Source organism: Salmo trutta, chromosome 18, assembly GCF_901001165.1.
Source record: "Salmo trutta chromosome 18, fSalTru1.1, whole genome shotgun sequence".
In the NCBI taxonomy this organism is placed as follows: Eukaryota; Metazoa; Chordata; class Actinopteri; order Salmoniformes; family Salmonidae; genus Salmo; species Salmo trutta.
In genome coordinates this window covers 16,786,128-16,801,601 of record NC_042974.1, presented here as the reverse complement: position 1 = coordinate 16,801,601, position 15,474 = coordinate 16,786,128, and the positions used below count along the sequence as shown (strand labels likewise).

Here is a 15,474-nt window from a genome sequence, read left to right as displayed (position 1 = left end):
CACACACACACACACACACACACACACACACACACACACACACACACACACACACACACACACACACACACACACACACACACACACACACACACCCATTGGCAGGGGATGGCACCATTATGAGGCCATATCCATTTTCTGTCCATTACAAATCCAGGTGAGAGGGGAAAATACAGAACACCCTAAAACCCTAATTAAAGATGTTCTAAGTGGCCCAAAGATCACGGTCACAGTGGCTATCCCATATGATGACCAACAACTACATCATACTGAGTGTGTGTGTGGTGTAGGTGAGGGGTGGAAGGATAGATGGAAAACAGACAGGTCATGCCATGGTTGTTTGACTGACACCTTAAAGTGCATTGCAAGTTATGAAATGAGAGCAGAGTGACTTTCCCTTGAAAGTGTGCCACCATGTTCCATGTTGTTCCCTAATGGACCAGCACACTACACTTCAAAAGACTGGTACTCTTACCCCCCCACCCACCATACGCCAAGGCCCAATCATACACCCCACAATGGTCTGTCAAAATGTTCCCTCTCTCGCTCTCTCTCTATCTATGTTGTGTGGGACATTACCTCCTTGACTGTGCAGTGAGGGCAGAGGGCAGTGCTGACCCTGTGGATGACCTGCTTCCTGGTTGTGTAACAGGTATTAATTGGCAGGAGGGAGCTCAAAGGAACACACTGCTCCGTACTGATGTTTAACAGTAACAGCACTGGCCGGAGGGCCGAGAGACCACACACACAACACAATAAACCACATACACACAGACACAAACAAAGTTACACATAGGCGGATATTTTTCAGAGCTGATCTGATTGATGGCACATATAGTCAGGGCTCCAGACTAACGCATTCCCCTGGTTCCATTCACTTTTTCAGTTGGTGATTTGACCGCACCCAAAAAAATAGAGAAATGCAGCATCACGCAATCAAAACATTTGTAATCTTCTCATAAAGTCATTAAAGTAATTCACAATGTTTTATTATTATTAAGAAGTGTAATTGGCTACTGAGATGGTATTCAATAAATCTAAGGAGGAATGTATGATTCAAGATATTTTGATATGCAACCTCATCCAGTGATTGTCACTATTATTGCTATATTATACGATCAAAATAGGGCTCTAGAATTGTCTGATTTTTCAGATCTGATTGGTCAGAAGACCAATGCGTGAAAAAAAGATCAGAAGTGGTCTGCCTTTGTAAATGCAGCCTTCAATACACAATATATGGCACACACAGTCATAAGTGTGTCACGTCCTGACCATAGTAAGATGTGATTTTCTATGGTAGAGTAGGTCAGAACGTGACAGGGGGCGTTTTCTGTTTTTCTATGTTTTGTATTTCTATGATAAGTTCAAGGTTTCTATTTCTATGTTGTTGTTTTTTGGGTTGATCTCCAATTGGAGGCAGCTGGTCCTTGTTGTCTCTAATTGGAGATCATATTTAAGTAGGGGTTTTTCTTCCTGGGTTTTGTGGGTTATGATATTTTTAGTAGTGTTTGTTTCTCTCTGCATCACGGTTTGTTGTTTTGTCAATTCAGTTGTTTATTGCAAAGTTTCACGGATTAAATAAATATGTGTGTTACGGATACAGGTATCCTGTGTATGTATCCTGTGTGTTTCTTTTCTCTCCTTCTCCCCTCACAGGTGACAATCATCATTCCCCCAATCAGTCATCAATCAGTCCCCAAACAGAAGACCCCTGCTCCTCTTCCCTCAACCAATCACAGCCCCTTTCCCTTGTTTTATTAACCCAGTCAGTTGTTTTCTCCCCAGATCAATCTTTGTGCTCAATCTCTCTCACTCATTCTCTCTCTGTAAACTCAATCTCTCTCTCTCTCTCTCTCTCTTCCCCCCCCATTGATCGCTTTTGTTTTTGCAACTACATGTCACTTTGTCCATCCCACCTGTGAGTATTGTTTTTGTTAAAGTGTTGACTGTTTGTTTGTTGGTGGGAAAAGGGGGTACCAAGAAAAGTCGCCCATGGGCATACATTACCCGTAGGTAACCCTTGTCTAAATACCCTAGTTAGAACTGGGTGGACCACCCACTGTATTTTTGGTTAGTTAGCTAGCTGTTCTTGAAGTAGGCTAGTCTAGCTTAGGGGTGTTTTGTATTGTTTCTTTGCTTGGGTCCAGCTCAGCCCCTTTTCTCACACCCCCATTACCGTGTGTTTTAAAAATAAACCTGTTGTGTTTGACGGTAAATTTCAGTTGTCTGTGGTTTTTGTTCTCACTGTTTCTTTATCACTATTATAATTTGCATGAGTTATGTTACGGGTTTAGTTTCCATCCCCCCCTAGACTGCAGGGCCAAAGGGATTCGTAACAATGTGGAACTACAACCACGCTGCACTTTGGTCCGCTCCTTTCGACAGCCGGGACAGAATAACCCACCATCAAAGGACCAAGCAGCATGCCCAGGAGCAACAGAAATGGACCTGGGAGGAAATTCTGGACGGGGAAGGATCCTGGAGTCAGGCTGGGGAGTATCGCCGTCCGAGGGAGGAGATTGAGGCAGCTAAAGCGGAGCGGCGTTATTATGAGGCGCTGTACCAACCACTAGGCAAGTGCGAGAGACAGCATATGGGGAGATTGGTGTCACCTGCCCGGTGCCACCTGTATTGGTCCCACGCATCAGACCTCCGGTGCACCTCCACAGCCCAGTACGTGCTGTGCCTGCTCCTCGCACTCTCCCTCCAGTGTGCTTCCACAACCCAGTACGTCCTGTGCCTCCTCTCCGCACTCGCCCTGAGGTGTGTGTCATCAGCCCGGTGCCACCTGTACCGGTCCCACGCATCAGGCCTCCAGTGCGCCTCCACAGCCCAGTACGTCCTGTGCATCCTCCCCGCACTCGACCTGAGGTGCGTGTTACCAGTCTGGCGCCACCTATGCCAGTCCCACGCATCAGACCTCCGGCGGCGCTCCCCAGCCCGGAGCCTCCGGCAGCGGCCTGCAGCCCAGAACCTCCAGTGATGATCTACAGTCCGGTTCCTCTGACGACGATCCACGGTCAGGTGGTACTAAAGCAGAGGGATCAGCGGGTGGAGCGGGGGTTACGCCCCGAACCGGAGCCACCTCCTCTGCTGGAGGATGAGGTTATGTGGACTGCACTAGAGCCGCCATAGATAGGAGTTACCCACCCAACCCTCCCTTTTGTTTTAGTGGCATTCAGAGTCTGCACCTTTGGGGGGGGGAGGGTGTACTGTCACGTCCTGACCATAGTAAGATGTGATTTTCTATGGTAGAGTAGGTCGGGGCGTGACAGGAGGTGTTTTATGTTTTTCTATGTTTTGTATTTCTATGTTTAAGTTCTAGGTTTCTATTTCTATGTTGTTGTTTTTTGGGTTGATCTCCAATTGGAGGCAGCTGGTCCTCGTTGTCTCTAATTGGAGATCATATTTAAGTAGGGGTTTTCTTCCTGGGTTTTGTGGGTTATTATATTTTGAGTAGTGTTTGTTTCTCTCTGCATCACGGTTTTTGTCAATTCAATTATTTATGTATTGCAAAGTTTCACGGATTAAATAAATATGTGGAACTACAACCACGCTGCACTTTGGTCCGCTCCTTTCGACAGCCGTGACTAATACACTCATCATGTTTTTGTATGAAAGTCTTGCTCAACAGCCTAATAATAATAACTAGGTGATTATTACACTGTACATAACTAGGTGATTATTACCCTGTACATAACTACAGTGAGGGGAAAAAAGTATTTGATCCCCTGCTGATTTTGTACGTTTGCCCACTGACAAAGAATTGATCAGTCTATAATTTTAATGGTAGGTTTATTTGAACAGTGAGAGACAGAATAACAACAAAAAAATCCAGAAAAACGCATGTCAAAAATGTTATAAATTGTTTTGCATTTTAATGAGGGAAATAAGTATTTGACCCCTCTGCAAAACATGTCACAGGTGTCGATGAAGGGGGACCAAAGCGCAGCGGGTAAAGTGCTCATCTTCTTTTATTATTTAAATAAAGTGAACACTTAAACAAAAATAACAAACCGACAAACAGTTCCGTAAGGCACATAGGCTATACCGAAAACAACCACCCACAAAAACACAGGAAAAACAGGCTGCCTAAGTATGGCTTCCAATCAGAGACAACGAAAGACTCTGATTGGAAGCCATACCTGGCCACACATAGAAAAATAAACATAGAAAACTAGAACCAAAATCCCCTAGAACCAAAAACCCCAAAACACACAAAACAAACACCCCCTGCCACGCCCTGACTATACTACAATTACAAATGACCCCTTTACTGGTCAGGACGTGACAACATGACTTAGTACTTGGTGGCGAAAAAACCCTTGTTGGCAATTACTGAGGTCAGACGTTTCTTGTAGTTGACCACCAGGTTTGCACACATCTCAGGAGGGATTTTGTCCCACTCCTCTTTTTTACAGGTAACAAGCTGCGGTTAGGAGCACTCCCTTTAAGAGTGTGCTCCTAATCTCAGCTCGTTACCTGTATAAAAGACACCTGAGAGCCAGAAATCTTTCTGATTGAGAGGGGGTCAAATACTTATTTTCCTCATTAAAATGCAAATCATTTTATAACATTTCTGACATGCGTTTTTCTGGATTTTTTTGTTGTTATTCTGTCTCTCACTGTTCAAATAAACCTACTTTTAAAATTATAGACTGATAATTTCTTTGTAAGTGGGCAAACATACAAAATCAGCAGGGGATCAAATACTTTTTCCCCTCACCGTAGGTGATTCTTACCCTGAAAGTCATTTAGGGTTGCTTAAAGCACTCCCTGCTTTGTCACTACCCACACTATAACACAGTGTTCAGGGTCAGACTGTCCATTACTGTCTATCAGTGTTGTCATGTTAACCTCGCTGCACAGAAAATAGGCCCCTTTGTTTTGATGCAACCTCCAACCTGCTGTGGCTCCCTCCTTCCCTCACTTTCGTCATCCCTCCCTCCATCCCTCCAACCATTGGGCTTTATTTATCACCACTCCTCTCCACAGTCAGTGCCAGCCAGGAGTGGTGTCGCCATTTCATGAAATCTTCCTGGCTCTACCTCTGTGGTGGAACTTACTGAGGTTAGATCTTTGGCTGCGGCTAAAGAAAGACGCTGCTGGCGTTTGTTTGGTTCCTGTCCCCCTCTCCTGTCCAGGAACCAAACACAACGCCTCGTAAAAGACTGACGCTGTTGGGACAAAGTCACTAAGTCTATCCCTCGGACACACTAACAAGGCTATTGTGTGGCTGGGTATTTCACCCAATAGATATGGGAGTTGATCAAAATTTGTGGGTCTGTGTAATCTGAGGGAAATATGTGTTTCTAATATGGTCATACATTTGGCAGGAGGTCAGTTTCCACCTCATTTTGCGGGCAGTGTCTCAATAGCAAGTCTATGCTCACTGAGTCTGTACATAGTCAAAGCTTTCCTTAACTGTGTGTCAGTCACAGTGGTCAGGTTTTCTGCCACTGTGTACTCTCTGTTTAGGGCCAAATAGCATTCCAGTTTGCTCCGTTATTTTTTTATTGTCTTTCCAATGTGTCACGTAATTATCTTTTTGTTTTCTTCTGATTTGGTTGGATCTACTTGTGTTGCTGCCCTTGGGCTTTGTGGGGTTTGTTTGTGAACAGACCCCCAGGACCAGCTGGCTAAGGGGACTCTTCTCTAGTCTCTCTCTCTCTCTCTCTCTCCTCTCTTCTCTCTCTGCTCTCTCTCCACTCTCTCTTTCGAACAAGCCACCTGTTTCTGAAAGGGAGTGTTGGGCAGGTAAACACATGAGATGATGAGATGCATTGTGGGAGTTCCACTCCACAGAGAGAGGCGTTATGGACCGGTTTTAACACACAAACAGAGCCCACAGGGAAAGAGCCCACAGGGAAAAGAAGAGCTCCCCATGTACAGGCTACAGCTTACTTTGAGTGATGTACTGCTCGCTCCCTGTGACACTTACAATCCCACACACAGACAGACTCCAAGCCTCCAAAACAAAAACGAAATGATGATGGTCCCTTCGCTTCGTCTACACTGCATGTAAAGAGCATCTTTACTGAATGAACTAAAGGTTAAAGTAGCCAATAGGAGCCCTGTGAGGGCAGCAGACACCCCCAGCAGTCTGACCCTGCTTCCTCTCTACTCTCTTTCTCTCCTCTAACACCGAACAGATAGTTTTTTTCACTGCCATAAGAGGGAGGATCTAACAATGGCCCTGGTGGTCTCCACGGTGACGGACAGGGCCTCCCTATAAACATTGTCCCGTACACTCCCTGTGTGTGTGGGTGACAGCCCTTCCCTGCCAGACTGCCTGTAAATTGTCCCTACAGCTACTGGAGAGACATCCTGCATGGCACACTATCTGACACATCTCTCAGAGTTCTGCCACTCACACCACCAAACCACACCAAACCACCACACCACACCAAACCATACCACCACAGACCACCAAACCACCTGGCACTGTGAAAATGACTTATACCTCACTCTTCTGGCACTCCATACATTTCCATAATTGTGTATTTAGCAATTTAGCATGGAAAGCTTATATTCTAACAATGTCTGAAAATGTAGTGTCTTTGTCAATTGTTTGTCAAGTTAGTCCCATTTTAAGAAGATGCTTAGGAAGACATTGTATACAGTATTGTTGCAAAATTAGTGGCTTTCTTATTGAGTTTAATAACTGCTGGGAACAGTTGATTACTGGGTTGATAACAACTGGGAACAGTTGATTAGTGGGGTGATATCGACTGGGAACAGTTGATTAGTGGGATGATAACGACTGGGAACAGTTGATTAGTGGGGTGATATCGACTGGGAACAGTTGATTAGTGGGGTGATAACGACTGGGAACAGTTGATTAGTGGGTTGATAACGACTGGGACCAGTTGATTAGTGGGTTGATAACGACTGGGAACAGTTGATTAGTGGGTTGATAACGACTGGGACCAGTTGATTAGTGGGTTGATAACGACTGGGAACAGTTGATTACTGGGTTGATAACAACTGGGAACAGTTGATTAGTGGGGTGATATCGACTGGGAACAGTTGATTAATGGGTTGATAACGACTGGGACCAGTTGATTAGTGGGTTGATAACGACTGGGACCAGTTGATTAGTGGGTTGATAACGACTGGGACCAGTTGATTAGTGGGATGATAACGACTGGGACCAGTTGATTAGTGGGATGATAACGACTGGGACCAGTTGATTAGTGGGTTGATAACAACTGGGAACAGTTGATTAGTGGGATGATAACGACTGGGACCAGTTGATTAGTGGGTTGATAACAACTGGGAACAGTTGATTAGTGGGATGATAACGACTGGGACCAGTTGATTAGTGGGATGATAACAACTGGGAACAGTTGATTAGTGGGGTGATATCGACTGGGAACAGTTGATTAGTGGGATGATAACAACTGGGAACAGTTGATTAGTGGGGTGATATCGACTGGGAACAGTTGATTAGTGGGTTGATATCGACTGGGAACAGTTGATTAGTGGGGTGATATCGACTGGGAACAGTTGATTAGTGGGTTGATATCGACTGGGAACAGTTGATTAGTGGGGTGATAACAACTGGGAACAGTTGATTAGTGGGATGATATCGACTGGGAACAGTTGATTAATGGGTTGATACCTGCTGGGAACATCAGACCAGAGAATCTTGTTTCTCATGGTCTGAGAGTTCTTTAGGTGCCTTTTGGCAAACTCAAAGCGGGCTGTCATGTGCCATCTCAACCAGCTTCATAAGGTAGTCACCTGAAATGCATTTCAATTAACAGATGTGCTTTGTTAAGTTAATTTGTGGAATTTCTTTCCTTCTTAATGCATTTGAGCCAATCAGCTGTGTTGTGACAAGGTAGGGGTGGTTTACAGAAGATAGCCCTATTTGGTAAAATAACAAGTCCATATAATGACAAGAACAACTCAAATAAGCAAAGAGAAATGACAGTCCATAATTACTTTAAGACATGAAGGTCAGTCAATCCGGAAAATGTCAAGAACTTTGAAAGTTTCTTCAAGTGCCATACGCACTACCCTCTGTAGTGCTTTGTGGTCCGAGGTTGAGCAGTTGCCATACCAGACAGTGATGCAACCAGTCAGGAAGCTCTCAATGGTGCAGCTGTAGAACCTTTTCAGGATCTGAGGACCCATGCCAAATCTTTTCAGTTTCCTGAGGGAGAATAGGTTTTGTCGTGCCCTCTTCACGACTGTCTTGGTGTGCTTGGACCATGTTAGTTTGTTGGTGATGTGGACACCAAGGAACTTGGGGATCAGCGTGGCGGATGTGTTGTTACCTAACCTTACCACTTGGGCGGCCCGTCAGGAAGTCCAGGATCCAGTTGCAGAGGGAGGTGTTTAGTCCCAGGATCCTTAGCTTAGTGATGAGCTTTGGTGTTGAACGCTGAGCTGTAGTCAATGAATAGCATTCTCACATAGGTGTTCCTTTTGTCCAGGTGGGAAAGGGCAGTGTGGAGTGCAATAGAGATTGCATAATCTGTGGCTATGTTAGGGTGGTATGCAAAATTGGAGTGGGTCTAGGGTTTCTGGGATAATGGTGTTGATGTGAGCCATGACCAGCCTTTCAAAGCACTTCATGGCTACAGACGTGAGTGCTGCGGGTTGGGCACTGTAAACTCAGTGAAACCAGTGAGACTGAGCTCATCTATATGTGGCTTCCTGTTCTGTCCCCACAGGTGATATCTGAGGGTTGCTTTTATATAGTCCAAATATGCACTGCATTAGTCAAGGGTCAACAGTAACACCCGTCCCTCTCCCCACTTACTCACCACCACCATGTGGGCTGAATACACAACACTCAGTGGTCGTCATACATGGGCTTCCTAGGAAGAGAAGTGGGGGAGTAATAACCCAAATATGATGTATGATACATGTATGTAGGCTCCGTGAGCAATTTTCAGCTGGACATGAATGAACAAATTATTTGTGGTGTCAAAGTCACTATACATTTTTTTTTAAACGAATGAGTAGTGAAAAAAACAGTAAGAACTAAAGTAAATTGTAATGTAACATTTTTCTTAACATTTAAACTGCCAACATCTTAAAATGATATGTAAATTAACAATGCACATATGGTCCTGCGTATGACCTCTAGGTGGAAATAAAGTTCCATCTACCACATTCATGGCTACCAGACGGCGCTCAACTACAGTGAGGGAAAAAAGTATTTGATCTCCTGCTGATTTTGTACATTTGCCCACTGACAAAGAAATTATCAGTCTATAATTTTAATGGTAGGTTTATTTGAACAGTGAGACAGAATAACAACAAAATCCAGAAATACGCATGTCAAAAATTTTATAAAATGATTTGCATTTTAATGAGGGAAATAAGTATTTGACCCCTCTGCAAAACATGACTTAGTACTTGGTGGCAAAACCCTTGTTGGCAATCACAGAGGTCAGACGTTTCTTGTAGTTGGCCACCAGGTTTGCACACATCTCAGGAGGGATTTTGTCCCACTCCTCTTTGCAGATCTTCTCCAAGTCATTAAGGTTTCGAGGCTGACGTTTGGCAACTCGAACCTTCAGCTCCCTCCACAGATTTTCTATGGGAATAAGGTCTGGAGACTGGCAAGGCCACTCCAGGACCTTAATGTGCTTCTTCTTGAGCCACTCCTTTGTTGCCTTGGCCGTGTGTTTTGGGTCATTGTCATGCTGGAATACCCATCCACTACCCATTTTCAATGCCCTGGTTGAGGGAAGGAGGTTCTCACCCAAGATTTGACGGTACATGGCCCCGTCCATCGTCCCTTTGATGCGGTGAAGTTGTCCTGTCCCCTTAGCAGAAAAACACCCCCAAAGCATAATGTTTCCACCTCCATGTTTGACGGTGGGGATGGTGTTCTTGGGGTCATAAGCAGCATTCCTCCTCCTCCAAACACGGTGAGTTGAGTTGATGCCAAAGAGCTCCACTTTGGTCTCATCTGACCACAACACTTGAATCATTCAGATGTTCATTGGCAAACTTCAGATGGGCATGTATATGTGCTTTCTTGAGCAGGGAGACCTTGCGGGCACTGCAGGATTTCAGTCCTTCACGGCGTAGTGTGTTACCAATTGTTTTCTTGGTGACTATGGTCCCAGCTGCCTTGAGATCATTGACAAGATCCTCCTGTGTAGTTCTGGGCTGATTCCTCACCGTTCTCATGATCATTGCAACTCCACGAGGTGAGATCTTGCATGGAGCCCCAGGCTGAGGGAGATTGACAGTTCTTTTGTGTTTCTTCCATTTGTGAATAATCGCACCAACTGTTGTCACCTTCTCACCAAGCTGCTTGGCGATGGTCTTGTAGCCCATTCCAGCCTTGTGTAGGTCTACAATCTTGTCCCTGACATCCTTGGAGAGCTCTTTGCTCTTGGCCATGGTGGAGAGTTTGGAATCTAATTGATTGATTGCTTCTGTGGACAGGTGTCTTTTATACAGGTAACAAACTGAGATTAGGAGCACTCCCTTTAAGAGTGTGCTCCTAATCTCAGCTCGTTACCTGTATAAAAGACACCTGGGAGCCAGAAATCTTTCTGATTGAGAGGGGGTCAAATACTTATTTCCCTCATTAAAATGCAAAACAATTTATAACATTTTTGACATGCGTTTTTGTGGATTTTTTTGTTGTTATTCTGTCTCTCACTGTTCAAATAAACCTACCATTAAAATTATAGACTGATCATTTCTTTGTCAGTGGGCAAACGTACAAAATCAGCAGGGGATCAAATACTTTTTTCCCTCACTGTATCTTCTGTCCCCCAACCACTGAGCAACGATGGAAGGTAGTGCCGTTTTGAGGTTCTCTGCTGTGTGCCTCTCCTCCATGTTCTCAGTGGTCAGTACATGGGACTTCATGTCCCACTTCTCATCAACGTGATGGCTCATTGCACTGAATTTTGACATAGATGTCCAACAATCTATTTTTAATGCCATGTATTGGGTGTTTGAGAGCTTGCACTTTGTACTTGCAGAGCAATCATTGTACAATTTCTCCATCCGGGCCGTCGCTGTTTTTTGACATTACATCTTGTAGTATGGTTCTAAATATTCCATTAGGACATCCTACCATTGACAATGGCTTCATATCAACTGCAATCATTTCTGTAATCAGCGCTGTGATTTTCTCACTCCCTTATTGGACTTGTTTTGTGTGAAGTGCATGTCTAATGTCTGTTGTTAGGGGCCTATGCTGCTGCCAGCAATGGTCCGGGTCTCACGATGCCTCTCTTTCAGATGGTTAAATACTGCCACTGTAGCTCAATTTCCCTTCTCAACGTTTGTATTTCACCACCTTCTCATTTATCTTCTCAAAGTATTGCCATTCAGGACTTCGCTGCTGTCGCTTTCCCGTCTCACTCTCTGCCATTTTTCCAACTGTTAATGACAATGACGTGCTGAGTACTTTATATCGGTGGAAAATAATTGTAAAGACGCATTTCTCCTCCTCCTAACAAATATTCTCCTCCTAACAAATCTCCTCCTTCCTTCTAACATATCTCCTCCTCCTAACATTTATCCTCCTCCTAACAAATCTTCTCCTTCCTTCTAACATGTCTCCTCCTCCTAACATTTTTCCTCCTCCTAACAAATATTCTCCTCCTAACAAATCTCCTCCTTCCTTCTAACATATCTCCTCCTTCCTTCTAACATATCTCCTCCTAACAAATCTTCTCCTCCTAACAAATCTCCTCCTTCCTCCTAACATTTCTCCTCCTCCTAACATTTTTCCTCCTCCTAACATATCTCCTCCTCCTAACATATCTCCTCCTCCTAACATATCTCTTCCTCCTAACATTTCTCCTCCTCCTAACATTTCTCCTCCTCCTAACATATCTCCTCCTCCTAACATATCTCCTCCTCCTAACATATCTCCTCCTCCTAACATTTCTCCTCCTCCTAACATTTCTCCTCCTCCTAACATATCTCCTCCTCCTAACATATCTCCTCCTCCTAACATATCTCCTCCTCCTAACATATCTCCTCCTCCTAAAATTTCTCCTCCTCCTAAAATTTCTCCTCCTCCTAAAATTTCTCCTCCTCCTAAAATTTCTCCTCCTCCTAATATTTCTCCTCCTAACGTTACCACATCGTTGCGTTAAGTATTTGTTTAATTTAGAATGTTTCCTTTATGATGGTTATTGGGACCTGTTAGTGGTAGTTTTGTGATGACTGCACTGTAATTTACATTTTGTGGGGGAAAAAAACATTGTTTTTGGGCTCGTTTTTTTCTAAATCTTAACGCTCCCAATTTTGTTTAAACAATTAAAAGTTCACACCCCTAATAAGTGTATTTTAACTGGTCTCTCGGTATTGTGGATCCCTACAGCAGACCATAACATGGTTATGTAAGTCATTGTTTGCTGTGTCCTGAGAGCACTTAGCTATCCTCATTCCTCACAAGCACAATAATAATATAATTTGGTAGGTGCTTATATTTGTCCTATTTCAAATGTGTTTTTTGCATATCCCAACTCCCCCTGAGATACCCTCGAGGAGTGGGGTCACAGCCATAGTTAGCCATTTGTACGGTGTCCCTTGAGCAATTGGGGTTAGGGCACAACAACAGATTTTTCCACTTTCCACATTGTCAGCTCCAGTGTTCTAACCAGAGACCTTTGGGTTACTGGTCCAATGCTCTAACCCCTGGGCTACCTGCTGCCCAATCTGGATAACCTCCCATCCAAAACAATTAGCCAAGGTGCCAACTGTAAACACACATTAACTATAATTCTCAAATAGCACCAGCCCAAATGTCATTTGAAGTACAGTTCTCAATGGTGTGGTTCATAACACTCTGATTCTGAGCCACCCATGATTTTCCCTTGTCTTTCAAGGACAGGAGGAACCTGATTCACCTCCAGAAATGGCTCTGCTCGCTATCCTCGTAACAGGTGGACTAGGTAGAGTAGGGCTGTGGCTGGGAAGCTCCAGAGAGTAGGTGGCAGGCAGCAGGCTTAGCTTCCCTCTAAAGCCCCTCAGTGAGCTCATCCACAGAGAGAGAGTGAGAGAAAGCAAGAGAGAGAGGGGTGGTGGGAGCAGGCCAGCCACCAGCACCAACCTAATCGGTCTCAGCATGACCTATCTGGAGGGAGGGAGGGAGCAGAAGGCGCCATATGGTGCCTGTTGCACAGACACAATCAGGAGGAGGGTGCTTTATTGTTAGTCCGTAAGTGATTCAGTGTATTTATGTGTGTGTTAGGGGGTGGAAAGGTGATTAGAGGTGTGAGTGTACTACTCTACTCAGAACCACTCACAAAATGTTCCCATTCTTTCACCTTACCTTTGTTTTTCTAGAGCATAACATCAACCATGTATGTCAAGTTGATATTGTTTTATTCTACCAATGAGAAAATAGTCACCAACAATGTTGACAGAGCTGTTGTAAAGAGAAAGGAACATTGGCGGTACCTCGCTCTCCAACTAAGGTGCATGGATTAAGAGGCCAACTGTTGTACACTCTTCTAGGCAGTGTCAGCAACAATACACCATCCCACTGGGCACATGCTTAGCCTTCTCCTGGTGATGACATCATGGCAGAGCGGTGGGAGAGTTGCTGGATTAGTATGTCTGGTTGTAGGTTTATTGAATTGCTTTTGAGAATCACAGGCGGACAGGCAGACATACAGAAAGCTGGGTCTCCGTCCCTCCAATCCCTCACTCACAGTTAAAGCAGATTATCTCCACCAAGACTAACAACAAATGTGTCACGAGGGTCGTACAAAGGGGACCAAGGCGAAGCGGGTAAAGTGCTCATACTTAATTTATTCAATGAAAACACTTAAACAAAATAAACACACAACGAAAAAACAGTTCCATAAGGCATCCAGGCTATACAGAAAATAACCACCCACAAAACACAAGTGAAACAACATCAACTAAATATGACCTCCAATTAGGGACAACAACAACCAGCTGCCTCTAATTGGAGGTCATGCCAAAAAACCAACATCGAAATAGAAAAACTAGATTTAACCAAAGATATAGAAAACATAGATCCTAAACCAAAACATCAAAACACACAAAACAAACACCCCCTGCCACACCCTGCCCATACTATAATGACAAATAACCCTTTTTACTGGTCAGGACGTGACAAAATGGGTGATGACAGACTTATTATGAGAACCATAGAGATCATATCACTCACTTATGCCATTTAAAGGATCTCTATGATGTGAGCCATATCAAATCTTTCACCAGAATAAGCCATGTTATCCTAGCCTGTGCCTGAATGCTGGTCTGTTTCTGGTCTCGAGCCAAGTCCTTATGGAGTTGTCATGCCAAGCCAAACATGAGAACAGCTGCCTAGTCCCTACAGTAAATCACCCGTTAAGACTTGGACAAGTTTAGAACGCCTCATCCAAATCACAGTCACAATACCCGTCATCATCATTTTCACCCTCCTCCTCATCACCATCAAGTGGTCTCAATGAGGGATACACCTGGAGGCTTCTAATTGGCTCCAGATAAATATGCTCCCCAAGGACCCAATAGGAGCACTGCATTTTCTCTGTGCTGCATATCACAGATTAACTTCCTGGGTCATGCTTTTCAATTAGGAAAATTCATGAACTGAATGGAAATAGAACGCACGCCAACTCCCAACTCCATAGAGACTGAATACCTCAGGTCAGGTGTGTGATCTGGCCAGAAGACTTGTTAAAGGCCATCTGAGATGTTCTCCATATTGACAACAACAATAAACTCACAATAATATTCTCTATGTTCATAATAGTGTCAGAATGATAAATTGTGGATCTTAAATTGTGGCTTCATCAATGACAGGAACATTCAATTACGGCACTAAGCTGTTTCACACACATCATGTCCTCCATTGCTACAGTACAGAACTGTCTTGGCTGCCTCCTTTCTTCAGAAGGAATCCAATGTCCTTCCTCTATCAGAGAAGTCACTCTCTAAGCTATAACAACCCACTGAGTCACCCAGTGGATGGAAGCACACTTAGAGCCATCCGCATGTCTCACACACGTCTCACACACAGACACGTCTCACACAGACACATCTCACACACACACACACACACACACGTCTCACACACAGTCACGTCTCACACACAGTCAGTCACGTCTCACACACAGACACACACGTCTCACACACAGACATGTCTAACACAGTCACGTCTCACACACAGTCACGTCTCACACACACACGTCTCACACACACACGTCTCACACACACACACACGTCTCACACACAGTCACGTCTCACACACAGTCAGTCACGTCTCACACACAGACACACACGTCTCACACACAGACATGTCTAACACAGTCACGTCTCACACACAGTCACGTCTCACACACACACGTCTCACACACACACACGTCTCACACACAGACACGTCTCACACACAGTCAGTCACGTCTCACACAAAGACACACAAGTCTCACACACAGACACGTCTCACACACAGACACGTCTCACACAGTCACGTCTCACACACAGTCAGTCACGTCT

General features: G+C 44.4%; 1 protein-coding gene across 1 annotated transcript in view; it reads right to left on the bottom strand.

The window, feature by feature from the left end:
- The window catches only part of LOC115152884 (kinesin-like protein KIF19), a 98,375-nt gene that overhangs the window by 76,068 nt on the left and 6,833 nt on the right, over positions 1–15,474 (bottom strand). The gene's annotated exons all lie outside the window — the stretch shown is intronic.